This window comes from Triturus cristatus, chromosome 11, assembly GCF_964204655.1.
Source record: "Triturus cristatus chromosome 11, aTriCri1.1, whole genome shotgun sequence".
In the NCBI taxonomy this organism is placed as follows: domain Eukaryota; kingdom Metazoa; phylum Chordata; class Amphibia; order Caudata; family Salamandridae; genus Triturus; species Triturus cristatus.
Window position 1 is genome coordinate 117,523,600 of NC_140594.1, and position 23,728 is coordinate 117,547,327.

General features: G+C 46.4%; 1 protein-coding gene across 2 annotated transcripts in view; it reads right to left on the reverse strand.

Annotated features, from left to right (window-relative positions):
• SPECC1L (sperm antigen with calponin homology and coiled-coil domains 1 like) overlaps nt 1-23,728 on the reverse strand; it is a 613,771-nt gene that overhangs the window by 554,798 nt on the left and 35,245 nt on the right. The gene's annotated exons all lie outside the window — the stretch shown is intronic.

Genomic DNA, 23,728 nt, shown 5'->3' on the forward strand with positions numbered 1-23,728 from the left:
CTCTCCTGGCGCGCAGGTGCAGAACTGCGACTAGCTCACCTCAAACCAGCCCTTCATACAGATACCAGACTGGCCTACGGCTCAAATAAATTTGAACACATCTTGCAAGTAATAAACTCCCGAGGGCGGCACCCCATGAAGGTGAGAATTATCTTTCAACTAGTTTAGATCAGAAAAAAAGTTTTGTTTTTGGGAACCTTTAACTATCTTGCAGAGTTACCGGTCCCCTCAGGTAGCTAACGGCACCTTCACACACAGGCACTATTCTTCTTCAAGCATCAGCCTCCAGGCAATCAAAATCACTGAGACAATCCTTCTTGAGAACTGCCTCTGAAGTGTAGAACTTCATTCCACCAGCCACCAGCAAAACACCGTAGTAGTAAAAGTAAAAACTAAAAAAAAAAATTAGATAGATAGATATATTTATTTATTTCTAAAAGTCTGTAGTTTCAGCATCACTTTCAACTACGAAAGACCCGAGACTGGTCAAGAAGAGTACTGAATTGCTTCTATTTCCAAGATCGTCATCACTAGTTATTTTATACATAATGTTTTTTTAATTTGTATTCATGCAGATAGCAATGCATGCATTTTATATAAGAATGCGCGTATCTCAGTGCAGATATCGGCATGTACTTCATTTGATAAGTCTCGGATCTTATCATATGTTACTCTCCCTTTAGAAATGTATTTACTCTTCTTATGAAACCGTAACTAGGTAAAGCGCTCTCCCTTGAAAAATCTCATTATAAAATCAAACAAGATGAAACACTTGAGAATGTTGTTTTAACAAACCAGGTTCTTTATACAGGATCTGCCATTCCTTAAAAAACCTTATAAATTCCATGAAAACCTTCACTTGTTGGAGGTACTGGGATTCTTTTTTGTTCCCATTTCGTACAGTTATGGTAATGGGTGCAATTAAGTCACAGAGGATGTCACCAGTGCCACCATAGATGACTCGTGCTACATACAGGTGCAGCAGATGTCCCTCTGCGTGTTAAAAAAGGCTGCAATCTATGATCCTGCCTGGACGGCTACATACAAGGTATGGTCACGTAAAATGTCTGCGGTGCCAAATGCACCTATATGCATGGCACTGGACTTCTAATACCTCTAGACAAGCGTGACCTCATGAAGAATGCATGGGAGGGATGAAGGTACCCCAACTGAAGAATCTGGGATTTTATTTTGTAGCTATTTTCCCCACAAAACATAATTTTTTTTATATATGAACATGGGCACTGTGTGTAAAAAATCCTAACAACCTGAACAGAATAGATTTCCAGTGTATCCTGTGCACACTACATGCATGTAGGGACGCACTGAGCAGTCAGGACACAGCATATGCCCATACAATCATGTAGTGCGATCAGAAGCTTAGGGAACACGGGTGCACAGCACACAAAAGGGCATCATGTTCCGCATGCCCTTTGTACATTACATACAGGCGTGCATTGGCATATCTCCTCACATGTGTGTCCGCAGTCCACTGTCAAGAGCTAGGTCGGAGCTGACAGTGCAATAATATGCCATGTCCTACTGTGGTGGAGGCGTATCCACTATGACCCATAACATGTCTGTGAATGAGAAAATATGCCATATGGCCCTGGTCAAAAACGTAACTCGATGCAGCCCTGAACACTGCTCCTTACATTAAAAACACGTCGGAGAGCCACATTGTCGGCGGAAGCCAGGACTCGTACTAGAGACTTGTTCTTATTGTTGCGGGCTATGTTGGAGACCACTGAACGGAGAGGTTTGTTTTGTATGTGTGCTTGTATTTTACGAGTCTCAGTATGTGGCACTATGCAAAACACAATCAGGCACCTATGCACACAAACTAATAGCCCTCTAGGCACCTGTGCACACAAGGCTCCGTACAGAGAAACAAACAGGTGTCTATGTAACACAGGCCAACCGACACACAGGCCCGTATGTATATATGCCAGTAAATATATAGTCCCTTATGTACGAAGACCGGGCCGCAAAGGCACCCACACACACAGGATGAAAACATGTACGCAAAGAAATAAATAGGCCTAATGTTATCCATGCAGACAGTAAACAAGATGTGCAGGCGCCCATGCCAAAAAGAGGGGACCCCGCTATACAAACCTGTCAGCATAACCTACTATAGATCAAGTTATAGTTACCTATGCATAGAGACTAAAAGGTATACAAGGGCACAACTATAGACACCGAGGGTTATAAACCAGAAATATAGGCACTCTACACGAAGGCTCTCAGGCAGTATGGCAAACAACACACAGACAGCCATCTGTGTGATGCAGATACACAATGAGAGAAGACCCCCTTACAAATGGACACGAGTAACTGATTTCAGGAGATGTACATCTAAGGGATCAATGTGAGATTGGCGGAACCGGAGCAGACCAGACTGGCAGAGGTCCCGCTTTATCAGTCTCAGGGTTCCCTGTCCCATTCAGAGATGGGAGAACAGCCAAGTTTCCACCGGCAGAAACGAACTGCTGGTGGCCCCAGCGCAACAGATCTGCCGGCTTCACTACATCAAAAGGCCCACCCTATTTAGGGTCGATCTAATAATGGTCCCTGTCCGCCACTGCCATGCAAACCACCGCTGCAGGGGACAGGAAAAGTAAAAGAGAATGAGCCCCGAAAGCAGCCATTACATCACGGATATTTGATTTTCAGAAACAAACCCCTAGGCGGGGGAAGAGGGTTATAAAAATAATGCAGAGCAGCGTTACACTTTTGCCAAGAGTGCCCCTGTCTTGCCAGCAGATGCACTTTGAGCACAAAAATCCCCACCACAAAGGTGGCATCTGTAAATATGCCGGATGGTTTCCAGGCGGCCCAGCGAATGCAGGACCTCTGCTGGCCCAGAGATGCCCGCCAAGGTCGGAATCACCCTGTTAATCTGGAGTCCCTCTGTAGAGGGGTGGAGAGGAAATGCTCTTTCAGTCACGGGCATCTATTTTCAGAAATCAATTCAACTGGGTGCCAGTAGACAAAGGCCTACTATATACAGGAACCTAGTCCCACTGCACTGCAATGACCGAGTGCTTGCGACTACTGTGTAGTGGTGGCTGATGCAACTGTGTGTAGTGGTGGCAAAGGCTTGAGGTAACTGCTGTGCAGTGGCGGCAGCTGCAACTGTTGTAGTAGTGGTAGCAGTTGTAACTGCTGTGTTCCGGCGACAAAGGCGGATGTGAATGCTGCGCAGTGGGGGCTGTTGTGACTGCTGTGTAGTGGTAGCATTTGCAAGTGCTGTGTAATGGTAACAAAGGCTCCCTGTCACTGCTGTAAGGTGGTAACAAGGGCTGCTTGTAACTGCTGTGCAGTGGTGGCAGTTGATACTGCAGTGTGGTGACAGAGGCTGCTTGTGAGTGCTGTGTAGTGATGGCAGTTGCGACTGCTGTGTGGTGGAGCATCAGCTGCTTGATACTGCTGTATATTGGTGGCTGTTGCGACTGCTGTGTGTTGGAGGCAAGCTGCTTGAGACTGCTGTCTAGTGGGGCTTGAACGCGCTCCCCTCACTCACCGAGCACAGAGATTGCCTATTTAATCTGTTTGCTCCCACCCCCTTTTTATCTACTCTCAATTCCAGTCTTCACTGTTACTGCCTTCTCTGCAAAGTGCCTTGATGCCCTCGAGAGCAATTAGTGCATTTCAGAAATCTTTTAAAGCATAACTCACTGCTTCAAAGGAACATGGATTGCATGCATTGCAGACTATAGGGGCAGCCATGCCCATGGACTGTGTCCCCTGGGAACCACAAAGACTCTGGCTGTACCTGAACGCTAACTTCCCTGTGGGTGCCCCTGGATTATTTTTAAAGGTTTCTAATACTAGTAATACCACATAGCATCCTACACACAGCTGCTAACACGAACTGAAGACAGAATTACAGAAGTAGTAAGCCTGCACATGATTCTTCCCCATTCCCCTCCATGTCCCTCCTTTTCATATCTGCCCCAGTGGTCCTGTACTAGGGTCCTTCACCGCTTCTGCTCTGCGTGTAGCTTTGGAGTTTTGAACTTGGATTAGAATAAAGTTGGAGAAGGCTCTCATGTCTCAAAAAAGATCCAAACAGCAAGCGGTATCAAACAAGGATGCGTGTTGGTTCCCCTTCTTTTTAACATGTTCATCGCGGACCTGTCCTCTACACTTGACTAGGTTAATTCCCACCCGCCTCAACTAGATGGAACCCACATCAGCAACCTTTTATACACTGATGACCCTGTGTTATTGAGCAATACAAAGGTAGGCCTGCAGAGGCTACTCGACAAACTACTCCCCTACACAATAAACAACGCCCTCAAATTGAACTTGTCAAAAACAAAAAAAATTCATTTTGGCAAACGGAAACAGCAGAAAGGAGGGTGGTTCTTCAACAGCAAAAGCATCGACACCATGCCACGCTATAAATACCTGGGAATTTTCCTTGACTCCCGAGGCCCCTTCACCAAGCAAAAAGATGCTGTCAAGGCCAAAGCACTGTCGCTAGAGGTCGCCTCCACAAAACTGACAAAGCAGTTACTTGGGCCAAGCCTAACTCCACTGGTCAAGGTGATGAAGGCTAAGATCACCAATTCACTGTCATATGGACAGGAGATTATGATGGGCGCAACAAGCATCTTATTAATTAAATTAGCCACCAAAATCTTTAAACTAGCATGGCGCCTGCCAAGATTCTCATCTCCAGCACCAGTTCGATTAGAACTCGGCCTACTAGATCATAATGGCGTCGAGGCAGGAGCATTTATTAAGCTCTGTAACAGACTGCGTAACTCCCGGGAAGGCAGTCTGCAAACTTTGGAATGAAATATTGACCAGCACATCTAGTCAAAAACTCCAGGATCACCTGGCCTACTCCCTACAGCTACTCGGAGTCATGGAACACTGGGATACAAACCCATCACAACAGTCATTAAAGATCGTAATCAAGCAAAATAATAGGCTCTGGTCTTTTCACTCCGACAGGGCCAAACTATCTAGAAGGAAACATGCCGGGGCTGTTATCTCTGATCTCAAACCGGGGGTTGAGTCATCGTATTTATCAAGCACATTTTCATTTTTCTGGAAGCTTAGGCTCTAAGGTTGGGCGAATGGCCTTTTTTAAAGTACCTGCCACAATGGCAGAGCCCCTGTGTCAGCATCAAATGCAGGGAGTGTGGCTACCACTCCGAAAGCATGGAACACATAGTCTGCACATGCCCCGCTTTTCTCAACGACAGAAGGATTTTATTGCGGGAGGAGTGGAACAAACTAGGTCCCTGCACTTGTCGTCAGGCCATAATAGCTGCTATGAACCCAGAAAACACAAAGTTAAACATTCTGTTCACTAAATTTGTCAGCAGAGCAGCTAAATCGCTGGGGAAAGACAACAGCAAACCTTCCGCCGGTTGGCCAAGCCACCTCATGGCACCAAGACAATTTAGAGATCTCCGGCCTATCCAGCGTGGCCCACCAGAACATTGTTTTCAGCTCTCAAATTAGTGGTAATGGTCACTCGTCTCCCTTTTAGACTTTTAATCCTATGCTGTGACTCTTTTGTTACTCAATACCCTGAACTATACAGACAGCAATCTCAATATCTGGACATTTGTAATCATAACCTATTTTAAAGTACCATTATTGCACTGTTTTTGTATTAACTTTTTTTTTGTTTTTAAACTCTGTTCTGTGTACACATGAGCTATATGTTTTGAACATTTTTTTATGGTTTTTAGTAATCAAACAAACTTTGAATTGAATTAACTTAATTGTCGTGAGATTCTGCAGTAAGTAGGTAAGTCTAAAGGGGCCCCATAGATCCTTTGGGCGGATTCAGTAGGCAGTAGTTCAGCATATAAAGTGTTTTGCTTGTTACAATATATGAATGCAGACAACCAGCCCTTGTACTTGAGAGATCGGCCTCTATCCCAACAGCAATCAACTTCTTCACCTGCAGCAGTGCTAATGCTGTATATCTCCTATACACTGCAGGTATCGCTCCCATGCCCATCCCAGTATAGCTACCCTGGGATCCCAGGGAAATCAGTATCAGTCTGCTTGGACCTTCTCCAAATAGCTGCGCACCACAGGGCGGAACCACGCAAGGTGCAGGAAATATGCTTTCTGCTGCCCACATCTAGCACAATTAGAATTGGGACACAAGCCAAATTTAAATAGTGGCAGTGGCGTGTAATATGCGTGTTGTATCATTTTACAGTGGATAATGTGTAATATGCTGAGTGAGGTCACCAAGCCTGTGTGTGTGGAGCAGAAGTTCCACCTTGTTTGCCTCAGTGATTGCAAGTCCTATCGCCTCCTCCCATAGGGAGCGTGTATCCCTTCCGATGTCTGGAATCTCTTCCAGAACCGCATGCCACAGGGTTGAAATGTCATTTTTGAGATGTGGAGGATAGCAACTTTTCCAACTCAGTACAGGGCACCAACTCCTTGGGAAACTCGAGAGTAATCGCTCACAGTGCACTCCTGAGTCTATAGTATGGAAAAGTATCTAGTGGTGTGCATGGACCCCATATGTGTATACTTCTAAGAAGAAGACAAGACTATTCTCATATAGTTCCCCCTCCTGCCCGCAAAGCATTATTCCTTTTTGTATCAATTGGACCTGTGCTTTAGGCTCATGTGTTCCTAGAATTTGAGGTTGGTTAGAGAAAGACAGTGAACGAGACTATAACGGTGGAAGCCCTTGTCATCTAGCTACCTCACGCCAGGCTCAAGCGGTGCACTCTTCCGTATTTATATTCAATGTATGGAGAAGGGTGTCCGATAAAGACCTCTGCCTTATCAGTGATTTAGAGTCCCTCTCCACCGCCAGGTGTGAAGTGCATTTGGCCAGGTGAAACCAGTAACTCGTATATGGGGCCTGAACACAGAGATAATATAATTCTAGGTCTGGGGCTTCAAATCCCCCGCAGTGGAAGGGTAGTGCGAAGGGTTCCCATCTGATCAGAGTTTGTTTACTTGGCCATGTAAACATAATAAGTGGAGTGCACAGTTATAGGAAAATGTCTGACCCAGGAATTTAACAATCCCAAAAGTGTTTTGTGCATTGGCAAGAACAGCACTAAATTATAAATAGTGCTTTTGGGACTGGATTCTCCTTACCTTTAGAAGCGACATCCTAGCAGTGCGTCCCAGAGGTGGATCTGGAGAATGACTCGTACCAAAAAGTCCTGCATGATCACACTGACAAAATACCTTTCCCATTGGACCTAATATCCAGGATAGGCATGCGTACTAGCACAGTGGTAACAGTCTTGGCCCTGTTGGAGTGTGCCTTCAAACCTTCTGGAGGCTGCTACCTGTCCAGCACATTGCAGATCTTAATGCAGAGGACTAGCCAACAGGATACAGTCCTCTTCTGCACCGCCTCACTCTTCTTTGCCCCAGACACCCTAAGAAAGATCTGATCATCCACCCTATGGTCTGTGGTATGACTGATGAAAAAGCTGAGCACTCTTTGGGGATCCAAGCGACGGAGTCTCTCCTCTTTCAGAGGGTGAGGTGGGGCAAAGAATGATAGAAGAGTGATGGACTGTCAGATGGGAAGGGAGTCACAAACTTTGTTTAAAAAAATGCTGCTCTATTCCTCAGCACCAGCTTTTCTGGAAAGAAGGTGGTGTAGTGAAGCTGTATTGCAAGAGCTTGACGTGCACTCGCACAAGCTGAGGGGATTGAAATAAGAAAGACACTCTTCAGGGTCAGAAGACATAGGGGATAGCTGTGCAACAGCGCAAACGGTGTACAAGGTCCTAATTAAGGACCCCTGTGGCATCACAAATAGTTTAGGAGGAAACCCATTGGAACAGCTGACTTGAGAAAACACATCACAACCAATGACGAACAAGGGTGGTTGGTCTGGGAAACGCAAAAACACAGAAAGAACAGACAAGTACCTTTAATAGTGCTCACTGTATTTTCTTTCTGGGCCAAAGGCACAATAAAGAGTAACACATCCAACAGTTTGGTCTGCAAAGGGCCTGGATTGGGGTGCCACACAAGACCAAAATCTTTCCCTACTGTCAATTGTAAACAGTCTTTGTCGAAGGACACCTGGCCGCCAAGATGGCATTTACTACTTCAGGAGGCAGATTGAACTCTGTCAACTGCAGCAGCTTAATTTCCATGCATGTAGGTGTAGATAAGACAGGCACAGGTACAGGACCTGCTTCTGCAACAGAATATAATTTCAAAGCAGCAGCATGATGATCATGCCCAGAAGTTCTGGGTACCACACTGTTTTGGCTCAATCAGGAGCCACTAAGATGGCTTGAGCCCAGTTGTCCCTGATCTTCTTCCGAACTTGAGGTAGAAGAGGTAGATACAGGAATCCTGTAAACATGGAAACTGCAATGCATAAAAGAGTTGAAACTGCACATTCTCGGCAAGGAGATCGAGTCGGGGTTCTCCCCCCAGGATGCAAGATGTTCTGCACCATCTCCAGGTATCGCTGACATTCGTGATCTGCTAGGCGTCTCTGGCTTATTTTGTCCGTCTTGGCATTAAAAAATCTTGCTAGATGATGCATGATCAGGGAGATGTCCTGACGTTTCAGCCAGGTGCGGAGGTGCAGGGCCTCCTGGAACAGAGAACCACACTTTTCCCTGCTTGTTGCAATTCCATATGGCGATGGCATTGTCAACGGTAACCTAAACCTGCCTTCCCTTAATGGATGGCAAGGTGTTTAACGCAAGTTAATGGCCCTGCAACTCCAACAACCTGTTGTGAAGGTGGGTCTCTGCTGGAGACCAGAGTTTCGCAAATGTCCAACTCTTGCAGATGGCCTCCCCAGCCCAGCAGGGAAGTCTCAGTCACTACCATTAGCTCTGGATGGGGTAGGGAGAGGGATCTGCCACTCGCCCAAATGTGACCGAGAGCCACCACTGCTGATCTTTTTACTGTCTGCTCTGAAACCTGGTAAGAATCAGATAGGCTCCTTGTGCAGGTCTCATTGAGACTTCAAATCCCACTGCGCAGTCCGCAGGTGGCATCTAGCATGGCCGACTAGCGGATGCTAATAGGCTATTCTCTTTTGCACAACAAATTTAAGATTCCCATCAAACATCTGCTCTTGTGTCAGTAATGAGGAGTTGAGGGATATTAAATCATCTGTGTATGATTTGGATAATCTGGGAAGGAGAATATGTTTGAGCAGTTTTGGTGTAAACATGTGTGTGCATATATGCTAAAATCCTACAACCATAGAAAAGAGATCTTTTTTAAACTTAAAAAAAAAAGAAAATACAAACAGCATTTTACATCATCTGCGCTTACAGTGCAGCACAATCCCATCGCATTACCCAAATCTGAGGAAATGATGCAATAACGTGTCCAAAATTGCACTGAGAAATAAATTACTAATTCTGAGCATTGTGACTGGCTGTTACCTCACTAACATCTCACTTGGACTTATCTGTTCAGTAATGTAAGCAGCCAGTGGCTGGCAATGAGGGCATGCCTTTCAAAGTATTAGGCAGCTTCAGGAGGGGGTTTGTAAAGTCCTTCTCAGGTAGGAGAAGGCTGCATCCCCCTAGCATCTTCATTCAGTTTTCTCGAAAGAGCAAGATGTCGCCAAAAAAACACAACCTACAAGAAGCAGGAGCCTAACTCCATCATCATCTAGGTCAGGTGGTTGGCCAAATGTGCAAGTATGTGAAGAGTAAAGTTCTCTGAACCACCAGCAAGAGCTCTATCTAGAAGACTGGTTACACAGAGATCCAATGCTGGTCAATGAGATGGCCATATTGCTTGATATCCATTAGTGTGCTGCCTCGCCTGGTGAACTTGGAAATGAGAATTATTGAGAGTGGGGGATTGGTGGGCTAATGTGGGATGGGGAGTTCCTGGGGTGCTAAGGTTGAGCTCACTGTCAGCAGGGAAGGGAGTTGCCAATGAGCTCTTCTAACATGGTGACACACTCTTAAAACGTATGCCCTACCCTGTAAAACACATTGCTATCCACTATGCGTGCAGCTTTTCACCCTTCTCAACCTTCCTGGAAGTTTACAACATTCCCAGACGGGAGGGGCGGAAGCTACACGGCAGCAGTACTTATGTAAGACAGAGCTTGGGCGTCTTTGCCTGGCAGGTTAGTTTGGCATGTCGGGTTTCAATTACTTACATATAACACAATCAAAAGGCAGACAATGAAAGTCAGTTTATTTATGGAGTCTTTGCTAATGTTTTCAGTCTAACTAAATGACTGATGTGGCATCCAAGCACTTATGATGTTGAATGTCCTCTCTTCATGCTACTCTGTCACAAGACATTCCAACTCCCAGCAGATCTTTTTGGACAAAGCCTGTAGCATCAGTGCGCTTGAAATCCCACTCCTGGCACCATCAATTACAGCAAAACCTACAAGCCGCCAGCAGGCTTAGCAGTTGTTACTCAAAGATGCATTCATAACAAGCTATTCTAACATATTACTCTTTAGACGGAACATCTGGCACCACCAGGTCATAGTATACCGCACTTTCTAAATAGATAGAAGATGTTCTAAGTAGTAGGGTAACTTGTATGACTGCTTATGGCTTAATGTATGAATGAATAAGACCACGAATATCTTCAAGTGCCAAATAACTCAACACTAACGCCTTAACCCCTCTTATTACCACCACACTGTCACAGTATGCCCCTGTGGTTTGTAGCTGGAATCACCAACTTGCTTTTTGGAAAATCTCAGACCTATACTCTCTGACATTATAGACCAAAATATGCCCTAGGGGGAGTAGGGAGGGAGGAGATGAATTAGAGCAGGGGTTAAAAAAAGAAATGTGACAGACAAAAGAGGAGTGAGGGAGACGGATGAGTGAGGGAGACAAAAGGGAAGTGGGGCAGAGATGAAAGAAGTGGGGCAGAGATGAAAGAAGTGGGGGGAGAGATGAAAGAAGTGGGGGGGAGAAGTGGGGGAGAGGTGAATGAAGTGGGGGGAGAGATGAAAGAAGTGGGGGGGAGAAGTGGGGGAGAGGTGAATGAAGTGGGGGAGAGAGGTGAAATAAGTGGGGCGAGAGAGATGAAAGAAGTGGGGGGAGAGATGAAAGAAGTGGGGGGAGAGATGAAAGAAGTGGGGGGAGAGATGAAAGAAGTGGGGGGAGGGATGAAAGAAGTGGGGCAGAGATGAAAGAAGTGGGGGAAGAGAGGTGAGAAGTGGGGGAAGAGAGGTGAAAAGTGGGGGAAGAGAGGTGAAAGAAGTGGGGGAAGAGAGGTGAAAGAAGTGGGGGAAGAGAGGTGAAAGAAGTGGGGGAAGAGAGGTGAAAGAAGTGGGGGAAGAGAGGTGAAAGAAGTGGGGGAAGAGAGGTGAAAGAAGTGGGGGAAGAGAGGTGAAAGAAGTGGGGGAAGAGAGGTTAAATAGAAGTAGGGGAAGAGAGCCGAAAGATGAACGAGGGAGAGCCGAAAGAGGAACGAGAGAGCCGAAAGAGGAACGAGAGAGAGCCGAAAGAGGAACGAGAGAGAGCCGAAAGAGGAACGGGGTGGGGAGCCGAAAGAGGAATGGGGTGGGGAGCCGAAAGAGGAACGGGGTGGGGAGCCGAAAGAGGAACAGGGGAGAGCCGAAAGAGGAACGGGGGAGAGCCGAAAGAGGAACGGGGGAGAGCCGAAAGAGGAACGGGGGAGAGCCGAAAGAGGAACAGGGGAGAGCCGAAAGAGGAACAGGGGAGAGCCGAAAGAGGAATGGGGGAGAGCCAAAAGAGAGGAACGGGGGTGGGGTTGAGCCAAAAGAGAGGAACGGGGGTGGGGTTGAGCCGAAAGAGGAACGGGGGGGTACCGAAAGAGGAACAGGGGAGCCGAAAGAGGACCGAAAGAGGAACGGGGAGAGCCGAAAGAGGAACGGGGGAGAGCCGAAAGAGGAACGGGGGAGAGCCGAAAGAGGAACGGGGGGGTGCCGAAAGAGGAACGGGGAGAGCCAAAAGAGGAACGGGGGGAGCCAAAAGAGGAACGGGGGGAGCCAAAAGAGGAACGGGGGGAGCCAAAAGAGGAACGGGGGGAGCCAAAAGAGGAACGGGGGGAGCCAAAAGAGGAACGGGGGGAGCCAAAAGAGGAACGGGGGGAGCCAAAAGAGGAACGGGGGGGGAGCCAAAAGCGGAATAAGGAGGAGCCGAAAGATGAACTAGGAGGAGCCGAAAGATGATCAAGGAGGAGCCGAAAGATGAACAAGGAGGAGCCGAAAGATGAACAAGGAGGAGCCGAAAGATGAACAAGGAGGAGCCAAAAGATGAACAAGGAGGAGCCAAAAGATGAACAAGGAGGAGCCAAAAGATGAACAAGGAAGAGCCAAAAGATGAACAAGGAGGAGCCAAAAGATGATGCAGGGCAACTGAGAGAGAACTTAGGGAGCCGAAAGAGGAAACAAGGTAGCTGAAAGATCTGCGAGGGTTGAAAGGGGAATTGGGGGACAAAAAAGGAATTAGAGAGCAGTGAAAAACTGAATATGAGCAAGACAATGAGAATCAGGGCCACAATTAGTCCGCTCATTACAGAACAGACTAAGTGTAACTGAAGACCTGAGTGCAGAATGTGAACTTGACAGCAAGAGAGAATCTGAGAGGACAGGAAAAGAGGTTTTGGGGCACAAAAGCAAGAGTCAAACTAGTGGATGACAGTGAGGGTGGAATCAGGATTTGGCAGAGGGCATGGAGTCAGTGATTGAGGAGGACTTGACTGCATGAGAAAGTAGGATCAGCGCATGAAAGCAAAATCAGGGACAGACAACAAGACGGATAACATCTCAAAATTAGGTCCAGATATCAAAAAGGAATCATGGCATGACAGCGAGGGGTACGCACATGTGAAATTGAGCCACTACAGCCAAGATGTACAGGATAGTGGATCTGGGCCAGACAGCGCAAGGGACAGGATAGCAAGAGGAGACAGTGGAATCAGAGGTCAACAACGAGGAAGGAATCTGGGCCCGCAAGAGTGACCAGAAATCAAAAGGAGGTGTTGACTATGAGACAGCCAATGCAGCAAAAGCAGGCTCAAACAGTGAGAAAGGAATGAAGAGCCAACAAATGGAGGAACAAGACAGAGGGATCAGGGTCTGACAGCATATAGGACAAGCTAATGCAGTTAGAGGAGACAATGAGAAAGAAATTGGGATATAGTAGACAGGACTAGGCAGAGAGATAACGGGGCCTGAAAGTAGAATCGTGACCCGAGAGTGGAATTAAGTCCTAAAAGAGACAAATCAATTCAGCCTTTAAAGTAGGATATGTATCACACACTTAACACAACACAGTCTTGAGAATAAACCAGAACAAAACTGAAACACGTAAACAGACGCTCCTTTCGGGCAGCTCGCAGTGCTACAAAGTCATACTGATGGCAGATAATGTGTTATACAACTGTTGATGACATAACGTATGTGTCCTTCACGTTGTCAACATTTGGTTATATGTTTAAACTGCCTGCTCAAGATGCCTATTTAACACGCATTACAGCAATTGGCTAAACCTGCTACATTACGTGAGGTGGCTTGGCACTCTGTACTGCAAGCATGACCATAGGGAGATCTACACCGTGCAGAAAAGGGTTCTTGTGATACCCTTCTATAGAACTCTGGCGAGGCTGCCTCTGAAATTTTGCATCCAGTTCTGAAGGCTTCTTTTAGTCGAGAGCAATGTGTCCGGTTCTGATGGCCTGCTTTGGAGTTGTGCCCGGTCCTAGACACCTAACAAGATGTCTAATTCTGAAGACTTGATTGAAAAGATTGTGTCCAGTTCTGGTGGCATCATCTGAAAAAAAAAAGGTGGGGTGTGCATGAAGGGTGCAGCTGACCCATACACAGACCAATGCTACATGAAACAATATGTTTTCAGTGAAAGAACAATCAGGGTCATATGCTGGGGGGTGGGGGGTAGAAGTTGTGGTACTTTCCTGCAGTCCTCTTCACCACCACTCCCAGCCTTCAGTCTGACCACTGAATGCCACCATCAGTCATGTACTTAGCAGTAATACCGGTGCACATTTATTAGCTGGAACATTTATTTACTGCAAATTGTTGTGACGATGGATAATCCCAACGAGCAGGCTATTCCTAGAATCAAAGCTTGTGATGGTAGAAGACTGCAGCCGAGGCAGAGATTTTCTGCAGCTTCCAAACTTGTGCTTTTCAGTGTAGGGTTTTTCGCCTTGGTTACAGCCTGCGCCTTTCTTGTGTGCAGCGCCTTAGTGGTCTTCCTACATTTCCTGTGCCTCTTCTATTTTTGCTAGGTCCATTAGTCCACATTGTCCCGATTGGGATCTATAAAAGCCACTTGTAATGAGGTCCTAGAGCACGGCTGCCAGCTATTTACAAGGGTTGCCACAGATGTTTGAAGTTCCTGGAAGGTGCTAACATGGTACAGGGGCTTGATCCTTCCTGTGACACCACTGGGTTGCATGTTATGGTGACTCCCCATTGACATCCTCAGCAAATTCCGACTCTGGAGTATATAGTTGCATGAGTGTGGTAGGGCCGGCCCATTTATGCCATGATCCTACAACAGTCACTTGTAATGAGGTCCTAGAGCACGGCTGCCAGCCAGTTACAAGGGTTGCCACAGAGGGCATGAGTTCCTGGAAGGTGCTACCATGGTACAGGGGGTTCTGATCCTTCCTGTGACACCACTGGGTTCCATGTTATGGTGACGCCCTGTTGACATAGTCAGCTAATTCCGACTCTGGAGTATATAGTTGCACAAGTGTGGTAGGGCCGGCCCATTTATGGCATGATCCAACAAAAGTCACTTGTAATGAGGTCCTGGAGCCTGGTTTCTAGCCGTTTACAAGGGTTGCCACAGAGGTTAGGATTTCCTGGAAGGTACAACCATGATACAGGGTGTTCTGATCTTTCCTGAGATACTCCTGGGTTCTACGTTATGGTCTCATCCTGTTGACATCCTTAGCTAATTCGGACTATGGAGAATATAGTTGCAGGTGGGTAGGCTACACAGAGCAGGAAAGGGCCGGCCCATTCAAGCCATGATCTAGCTAAGACAAGTCTGCTGGGTTCTCCGCAGTCCCGTTTTGTTGAGTCACGGCTGTGTATTGCCTTGATACAAATCGAAGTTCTATGTTCAAGATTAAGAACCTTTCTAACTGAAAGCATTAGGGGGCAAGGAGTCAATGTTCCAAAGGGTGGACTTTAGGGTGTTTGAACCATACCAGGGTTACAAATGAGTTTAAAATTAGGGTTAGAATAATAGATTTTTTAAATGCATACTTAGCATCACTAGCCCACAAAGATCTGCTCCTAAAGTGGCTAAAATAGTTTCTGTAAGTACAAACTATTAACAGCACGAGTTGTTTTTAAGGGTTATCTGACTAACGTTTGATGGTCTACACTCTATACACTATGCAGTTCTTCGAGTAGATGCGACTAGGAGTTAACTTGGGTTGCAGTTTGCGTATTTGGTAGGGCTCATATATTTAATACTGTTCAGCTGGGTTTATTGTCCATTCTATACATGGTCATGTTATAGAGGTGTGGGCATTGTACAGCCCATCGTTGTACTGTGACGTTTATACTGGTATTGTAAAGTCAGATGCTTTTTACAGTTCATACATGTGTGTACTGTGCCGTATATCTAGACTACAGCTCATAAGTGGCAGACTGTAGTTATGTGCATTCTACGGATGTTGAACAGCCGTCTTGAAGGTTCAGGTGTATTGTAAACGTATTACACAGCTTGCACGTGACTGTATTATAAAGCTGTCTATTGTGCAGTTGGTACATGGTTACTGTTCAGTCGTGAGCATTGTACAGCCCACTGACTGCGGTATTATACAGTTATGTCCAGTGTACGCATCATACATGCTCGTATTTCTACTAAGGAGACCACAGCAAAGTTGATTATCATAGCAAAACTCACACACCAAAAAAACACGCGCAACAACAAATAGAAGATTTTACAGGGAATTGAAAAGCAGCAGCTTTTAAGAAAAAAATGTCTTCCAAGTGAAATAAACCATCAACATGTTGTAGATATACTCGTACATTCATGTTTTGTGCCGCTCATACATGGTCGAATGCTATAGTTCATTCCTTGTCAGGGTTTACAGGCATAAGTAATGCACATCCCAGAGATCACTATTATGCAGTGGCTGAACAAAGGGCATTTGAATCCATTTACAGACACGTGCATTACACACTGAATGCGTAACTGTAATGTACAGTCATGTGTGCAATACGGGCAATCAATAGCTTTATTGTACAGTCACATGTACTGTACAGTCAATACAAGGCCGTGCTGTAAATCCGTGTAGTTAACCGATAGCTGCATCTCACATCACCAGCTGGAAAGCAGAGGTCATGCCCTGAGGCTGGCTCTGAGAGTGGCACTTGCACCACATGCCGTCTGCCCTTGTGCCACATGACAGAAAGGGTGCACAGTAAAAACCTTTGCAAAGGAGCTTTCAGCGAGGGCGCCCATTGTACAATTCAGTTTGCAGACCAAAGGGAACATTTTGCTGTTCTTTCATGGGGGGGAAATGAATATTTTCACAAATCTAGTAAACCCTAGGAGTAGGACAACTCCCTGGGTGTGTGGCGAGTTACTCAAACGGCCCCAAAGACCTTTCTCACAATGAGCTCTGAGAACTAGAAGGTGGTTCGCAAAACTGGGAAAATGGCGGCAGGAGCTAAAATGGCAAGCTCTTCTCCAGCAATCACCTTCAACGGTCCAATTAAAGTTTCAGTTTCGAAAGCAGTTCACAAATCCAAGTGACAAGATAATACCATTTCCATTATATTCTTTGTTGTCAAATTGTACAGAAAACTTCAGAAGGTATTTACAACAAACCTATTAACAGCACTTCCTTCATGAGAGGTCTAATTTACTTCCAAGCTAGGTGCATTTCAGTCAAGCAGTTTTGTTTTATCAGGGGTGTTAGACCTGTCAGCCCTTTGGGTGGTCCCTCCTCATCATTATTTATTTTGTCCCACTTTTGCCTCAAACCCTGTTTGAATTTTTCCTTTTTGGGAACCACCAGACTTTTTCGTGTTGCTGCAGATTCAGGGAGCCATTTTAGCTACCCCTGAAACTTCTGTCTGAGGGCCTGGAGCACAAAATGGTGGCCACCTGTGACATCACCAGCATCCACTGGAACCTACCAGCACCTTCCAGAACATTCCAGAACCCTGTGACAGTTGGAGGCGGTTTAGAATGTTGGGAAGCTAAGACAGAGAGTTGGCAGTTGGAGCTGGCAGTTGGCACCTGACTGGTGAAGAGTGAGCAGCAAAAACTTGAAGGAGGAAGGAGTGAAGCAGCAGGGGTGGAAACTTGTGCCTGGAGTGGGGTCCATAAACCCACCCTTGATACTAGTCCCTACTGACTGAGCCCAGCCTGGAGCCCTGTGTGGGAAGAAGCAAGAAAAACCATCCTAAGGACCTGGACAGCAGGAACAGGCCTTAGAAACAGAGAACAGCAAGATCCTGACCTGGAAACTGGTTTCCCTGGAGTCCGACGTCGAGTAGCCTGAGACCTGGAGCCCGAGGTGGAGAAGCGGCGCCGACTGGAAAGCGGACGTCATACCCGGAGCCGCCAGAGGTCGAGAGAGGGCGCCGTCAGAGGTCGTGAGGAGTACCAGAGGTCGAGGAGGAAGTCACCCGAGGTCGAGTGAGCGGCGTCGACGGGGGAGTGAAGTCCGCCCTCCGGAGTCGCCGGAGACCGAGGTGAAGCGTGCCGGAGGTCGGGAGTGGAGATCGCACTCCGGAGCCGCCGGAAGTCGACATCGAGCCAAGGCCGGAAGTCGACATCGAGCCAAGGCCGGCCGACGTCATCGAATCCGAGGTCGCCATCGGACCGGAGCCGCCCGACGTCGACACCGAGCCAAGACTGCCCGACGTCATCGAATCGGAGGTCGAGATCGAAACGAGGCCGCCGACATCGAAACCGGAACCGCCTACCGGCGTCGTCAAGAACTGACATTGCGCCGAGGCCGCCGACATCGAATCGGAACCGCCTCACGGCGTCGACACGACTCCAGCGGCGTCGGAGCATCAGAAAAAGGGCAGTAAGTGGAGTAGAGGGCGCCTAAGGCCCTGTGGAGACCTGAGAGACTGCTCTAAGGGGCTAGGGAGGTGCTGGAACCAACCTGACTGTGCCAGGGGGTGAGCTGAGACTAATTTAGAGGGGTTGTGTGGAGGGAGAGAGCCAGGTCTCTGGTATTCCCCCCTTGATCTACCTCAGTTTAGGCCTCAGCCTTGTCCAAGCCAGGGAGTAACCCTCAAGCCTTCCACATCCCCACAAGCTGTGCCTGGGCCAAATTAGCCCATAGTAATCTCAAATGTGATCTGATTCTATGAGTGTCACTGTCAGCTTTTAATTATTTATTAGGGGCACTGTATTTATTGTATTTAACCTATTTATTGATGCACAATATTTATTGGTTTACAGTATTTATTGCCTCAAAATATTTAATTGCCTGTATGTACTGCACTTATATTTATACCTTCCTTATTTATGATCACCCCTATTTATTGAATCATTAAGCCAGTATTTATTTGACCTGCACTATTTAAAAAGTTGTATATTGTGATTGTGTTATTATTTATCTAATCAGCAACTGAGAGAAAAAGAAGATAAAGAAAGATATTTTCATAATTTTTACGGTGTAGAGTCGTTTTTGGAACGGATGCACGCATGGTTATTGTATGGGTATGTCGTATGCTTAGCACGGAGCCTGATTCCTGACCACTCGAGCCAAGCTACCACAGTGTGTGTCCGGGAGAACACCACCACCCTTCCAGAGTGGGAGTGTGTTTTTCTAACAAGGGGCAAATAAAGAACTCAGAATTTGAAAGGAAAATGTAACCTTTGGGACCTTTTTACTCTAACATCTCACATTTGACTAATATGCACATAATAAGAATACCTGCATTTGTAAAGCGCACAGCTACCGCCGGTGAGGCGTCCCAGCTCTGGGGGGGGAAGATTAAGCGAGCTATTGCCCAGAGTCACAAGGTGCTGGGCTAACCTGCCGCTGGGATCGAACCGTGATCCCCCGTGTTCCGGAGTCAGACGCCCTGGCCGCTGCATAGCTCTACAAAATCAAGCTTCCATCCATAGCGATACACTTTTGGGAAATTTTGTGCATCTTCGTCAAACACGACCAACATTGTGAGCAAAGAATAAAAAAAAAAAGCTTATCCTGTGGATTTTCCAACTCTCCCATAACTACATGTGTGCTTTAACCACGTCTTTCAGACCCACAAACAGGATATACCTACATAAACACAAGGACAGGCCAATGCGTGTAAAGGAGTGGGTATTTACTATTCAACTTCCACGCACGCATTGATACTGGGGTAGGTTATACAGTGGATCAAAGCATATATAAATTGACTGAGTTTTCTGGTGCACTCAGGGCTTTAAGTGGGATGAAATGAAAAAAATGTGAGGGGGGCTCTCAAAGGGGCGTGGCCAATGTAATTAAGCGCGTGGCTTAAAATCTGTAAGCTAAAAATCTTGTGCTTAGCATAGTCTGCCGCCCGACTTGTATTTAGCGGTTTGTCATCGCATCCAGATATATGATACAACAAGGTGCATTACACCTACAAGAAGTCAGGGCAATTGGCTTTGTCAATGGTTGTTAGTTGCATAAGATAACAAGCATTTGCAATGCAATAGGTCTCGCATTCACATAAGTTTGTGCTATTGGCATTGTAAGTGACAATGCCTTTTATTTATGTTTTGGGATTTAAAACATAACTAAAAGGAATTTTCATTTACAATACTAATAGCTTAAACTATCGAAAATGTGAGACCTATTGCATTGCAATAAAGGGTCTTCTCGACCGCTTGTTAGATAGTAAATATCAGGGAAGAGACCGGCCTGCGACGTCTTCAAAGTAGTGATAAATAGTGCAGTGAAGATGATGTGTAAGCATTGTAAAGCACACAGACACAAAGTGTGAAGTGGGAGTTACATACGGTTTGAGCAATAAACACTAACAAAGCGCTCCAACACCTTTCCTTCTGTGATTACACTGTTGCGGCTCAAGAGGAAGAGCGGGAGGGGGGCTATTTTCTGCCATCTCCTTGATTTGAGTGTGCAGTGTGGCACTGAGTAATGTCACGGCAATCTTTGGCCTAATAAAAAACACTTCCGCTGTAGTAGGGCCCTGGCTTCACCTAGTGCAGTGCAGGCTGTGATTTAAGGCAGGCATGGAGGGGGGGAGGAATGGTCTTGACTGCAGCTCCGGCCTCGTACAGTGCCCCTGCTATTACTAGTGGTGGTATTGGTGGTGGTGGTGTTGGTGGTATTTGTGGTGGTGGTCATATTGGTGATGGTGGTATTGGTGGTGGTATGGATATTGGTGGTATTGGTAGCGGCGGTATTGGTTTTGGTGGTGGTAGTATTGGTGGTGGTAGTATTGGTGGTGGTAGTATTGGTGGTGATAGTTGTATTTGCGGTGGTTTTGGCAGTGGTGGTGGTATTTGTGGTGCTGGTATTGGTGGAGGTGGTGGTATTGATGGTAAGGGTATTGGTGGTGGCATTGGTGGTGGTGGTGGTGTTAATAAAACAGGCCTTTGAAAACAACCATCAGGTGGCTTTAGTACAGATGACATGTAACACAGATGTGCTGTTGTCAGCTTCAGCCCATTAGCACAGGATTATGTGCTACCTGGAATTCACATGACTTAATTCGCTAATCATTTCTAAATCCATTTTACTTGGGGGAGGGGGAGTGAAACAGACAAGATAATGCCGGGTTAAAGTGATTGAAAGCAGGCGGCTGTGCTGCCTAAAAAACCACAAGCTGTTTCAGCTGAAGCACCACATGTCCGACCTGCATTAAGAGAAACTCAATAAAGTAAATAGTGCTTACAGACTAAATAACGGGTCCCGTGAAACAACCAAAGTAAAGGGGCCAGTCCCCATGGCAGGGTACAAATGTAGACATGGAGGGACCAACAAGTCTAGTAACGAATCCAAAGGAAGCATTTACGAAAGATAGTAACACAACCCAATGAAAAATATTAGAGGGGAGTGGGCGTGGCTTCTCGCCCATACTCTACTACAGCAGTCTCGCAGAGCGAACAACGCATGCGCACTGCCGCTAGGCTCGACCTAAACAAAGGATCAATACTGGACGTGGAAACGCCTCTGCTGTTAAATGTGGGATAAACACATTGTTCCTAATGCAGTCTTCCACATGAAATGATTGCAAAAATTAAAATAATTTCAATCATACAGGTAATGTTACAAGAACAAAACACTTTAAGCAAATTAAAATCAATGTGCTAGGTGAAAAGGCCAAACAAACAAAAGCAGACTGGCAAATTCACATGATGGTGCGATCATACGTCACACATTATCGACTGCCTACACACAATCACCCAGTGAAGAGCCAATATCACATGATATCCACACAGTCAGCTGGAAACCACTTCAGAGAATGGGTCTCAAGCTGTATGGAGGCTCTGCTTTGTTGTTGTGGAGCACGTGATTTACCACCTCTCCAGGTTGTCGATAGCATCCTTGGAAGCCTTAGCAGTTTGTGCTTTGGAGAAGCAAGGGGTCTCCATGGACACTCTTGGTCTTAAAGCCCCTCACCTTGGCCCTTCTCAGCCCATGTTAGGCCAGGGGTTGGTTGGCTAAATGATCTGCCCCAAAACACCAGATCACAACCTTCAAGGCCCTGTCTCTCCTCACAGAGTAGAATTAACTTCAAAGTTGTCAGGTCTGCAATAGAGGAAGTTTATTATTTTTTTTAAAAGCTATACCCCATTCTAGAAAATGACATTTCATCCTGACAAGGAGTCAGACTAATGGCAAAGATTTTGTTAAAGGGCTCTTTCTTAGGCTCAGCTAACTTTTGGTGCATACATCATTCAACTTCCCTCGAAAGCAGAGTCTTGGTAGGTCGGTACGCTTATTTTGGGAAAGGCACAAAAAGAAGAAAGAAGATCAAAAATCAGTGGCAAGGGAGGAAACCGGGTTGAAAAGAACTAACAATAGTGAGATAAAGGAACAAGAAGTGTAGGATGCTAAATGAAATGGACATGAGGTTGAATCAAAACGAAACACCCTTGGTGTTTGGCTACTCTGGCACTGAGCACAAAAGCCGGGGGTATGGGGGAGAAATCAGATTAAAAAAAACTTTGGTCCCCTACATTTGTTTTTCCCCCCCTTTAAAGCAGTCTTTATTAACCAAATTGTGTTCTTGGTGGTAAAGAACTGGATCACCCTCTCCATCTAATCTTCCTATGCAAACCTTGCATATAATACCCTTGAACCTCTCAGGAATGGGGTGACCTGTGCACCTGGCCTTGTCCGTATTTTAACATGCACAAGGATATTTGGATTAAGCGTGAACTTTACTGGGGTATTCATTCTCTCCACGAGACCGACCCTCCATTCTTTGCATCACAATGCAATAAATTCCGTGGTGATGGTATTTAATGCATGTACACAGTGCATTAACGGCAACTGTAGTACATTTATTTGTGCTGGACACTACTTGAAAATAATACAAAATCGATACATCCCTGCCAGGGAAACAGGCATTACGACGTATTTAAGTAGTTAATTGCATAGGCCCGTAAAGGCTGCAAGTTTGGGTAGCAGGGATCCCGCGATTGTCGCGCTCACAACCTCAATTTGCTAATGGGTGGTGGGTTTGCTGGGAGGGGAGGTGGGTGTTGTTGTGCGAGTGTTGCTACGCAGGCATTGAATAAAGATGCTGTTTTAATTCCGCTCCTCTTCCAACACGAGCAGCCCTGCCAAGAGCTCAACCTCGCGCCAGAGATGATGGCATACATTACACGGCCGATCTGTAAACAGCAGCTATGTCTTGCGGCTGAACTATGTTTCTCATTTAAACCGCTGCCTGCCTTCCATTGATAGCTCGTCACTAAAGAGGCGCAGACATCACAGTAATTTCCACTTAAGACATTCTGAATTTTGGTGCTCCATGTTCTGGGACTAATTACACTGCATAGGGGGATATCGGCGAGAAGCTGACAGTCCAGTGAGACGTTTACCGTTCAAAATATACAAGTATTACACGCGAGGAAAGATAACAGGATGGCGCATGCATATGGAATGGCAGGAGGCGTGCTAAGGGGCATACGAGGCCCAGAGTAGAACGTGTCCGTGTGACGTCACTTGATGTGATGTGATGCAGTGACGCTCCCAGATGTCACTCTGTGGGAGTGTGCACGTACCCCCATGGGATATCTCAGAGCATAGCGGAACTGAAAAAAGTCCAGCTCTGGCGAAGCCCTACACAGGACCGTGTTTTAACCAAGCTAAACGCACCCAGCCTTAGGAAAAGTATAGCACGCCATGCACGCGCTGTGTTCACGCAGAGACAGGATGTGCACGCGTACGGAGTGCACATCTCCTGTCCCCCTTCAGAGGAGACGCCAGAGAGGAGACGCCATGCGCGTGCACATCAACTGTCCGTGCGCGCACATGGTTTGTCTCCCTTCCGAACAAAAGCGACAACAATAGTCTCGCCAAGGCGAAAGCAGCGCATGCGCTGGGTTCACTAGGCGAGACCGAAAAAGCAGCATCTATGGCTTGTATATAATATTGAAAAAGCTTCCACTTACAGCCCTGGTGACACCACGACATTGTTGCTGCTCCTGAGTTTCAAAAACAGAAGGGAAATCCATAGAGAAAATTACTCTCTTTAAAGGATTTCCCTTCCCCTACAACGCTCACCTGGCATGACGTCATGCCGTAACTTCTCCACTCATGAGAAGTGAGCACTTGCACATCCATGTGCCTGCTGTCTCAA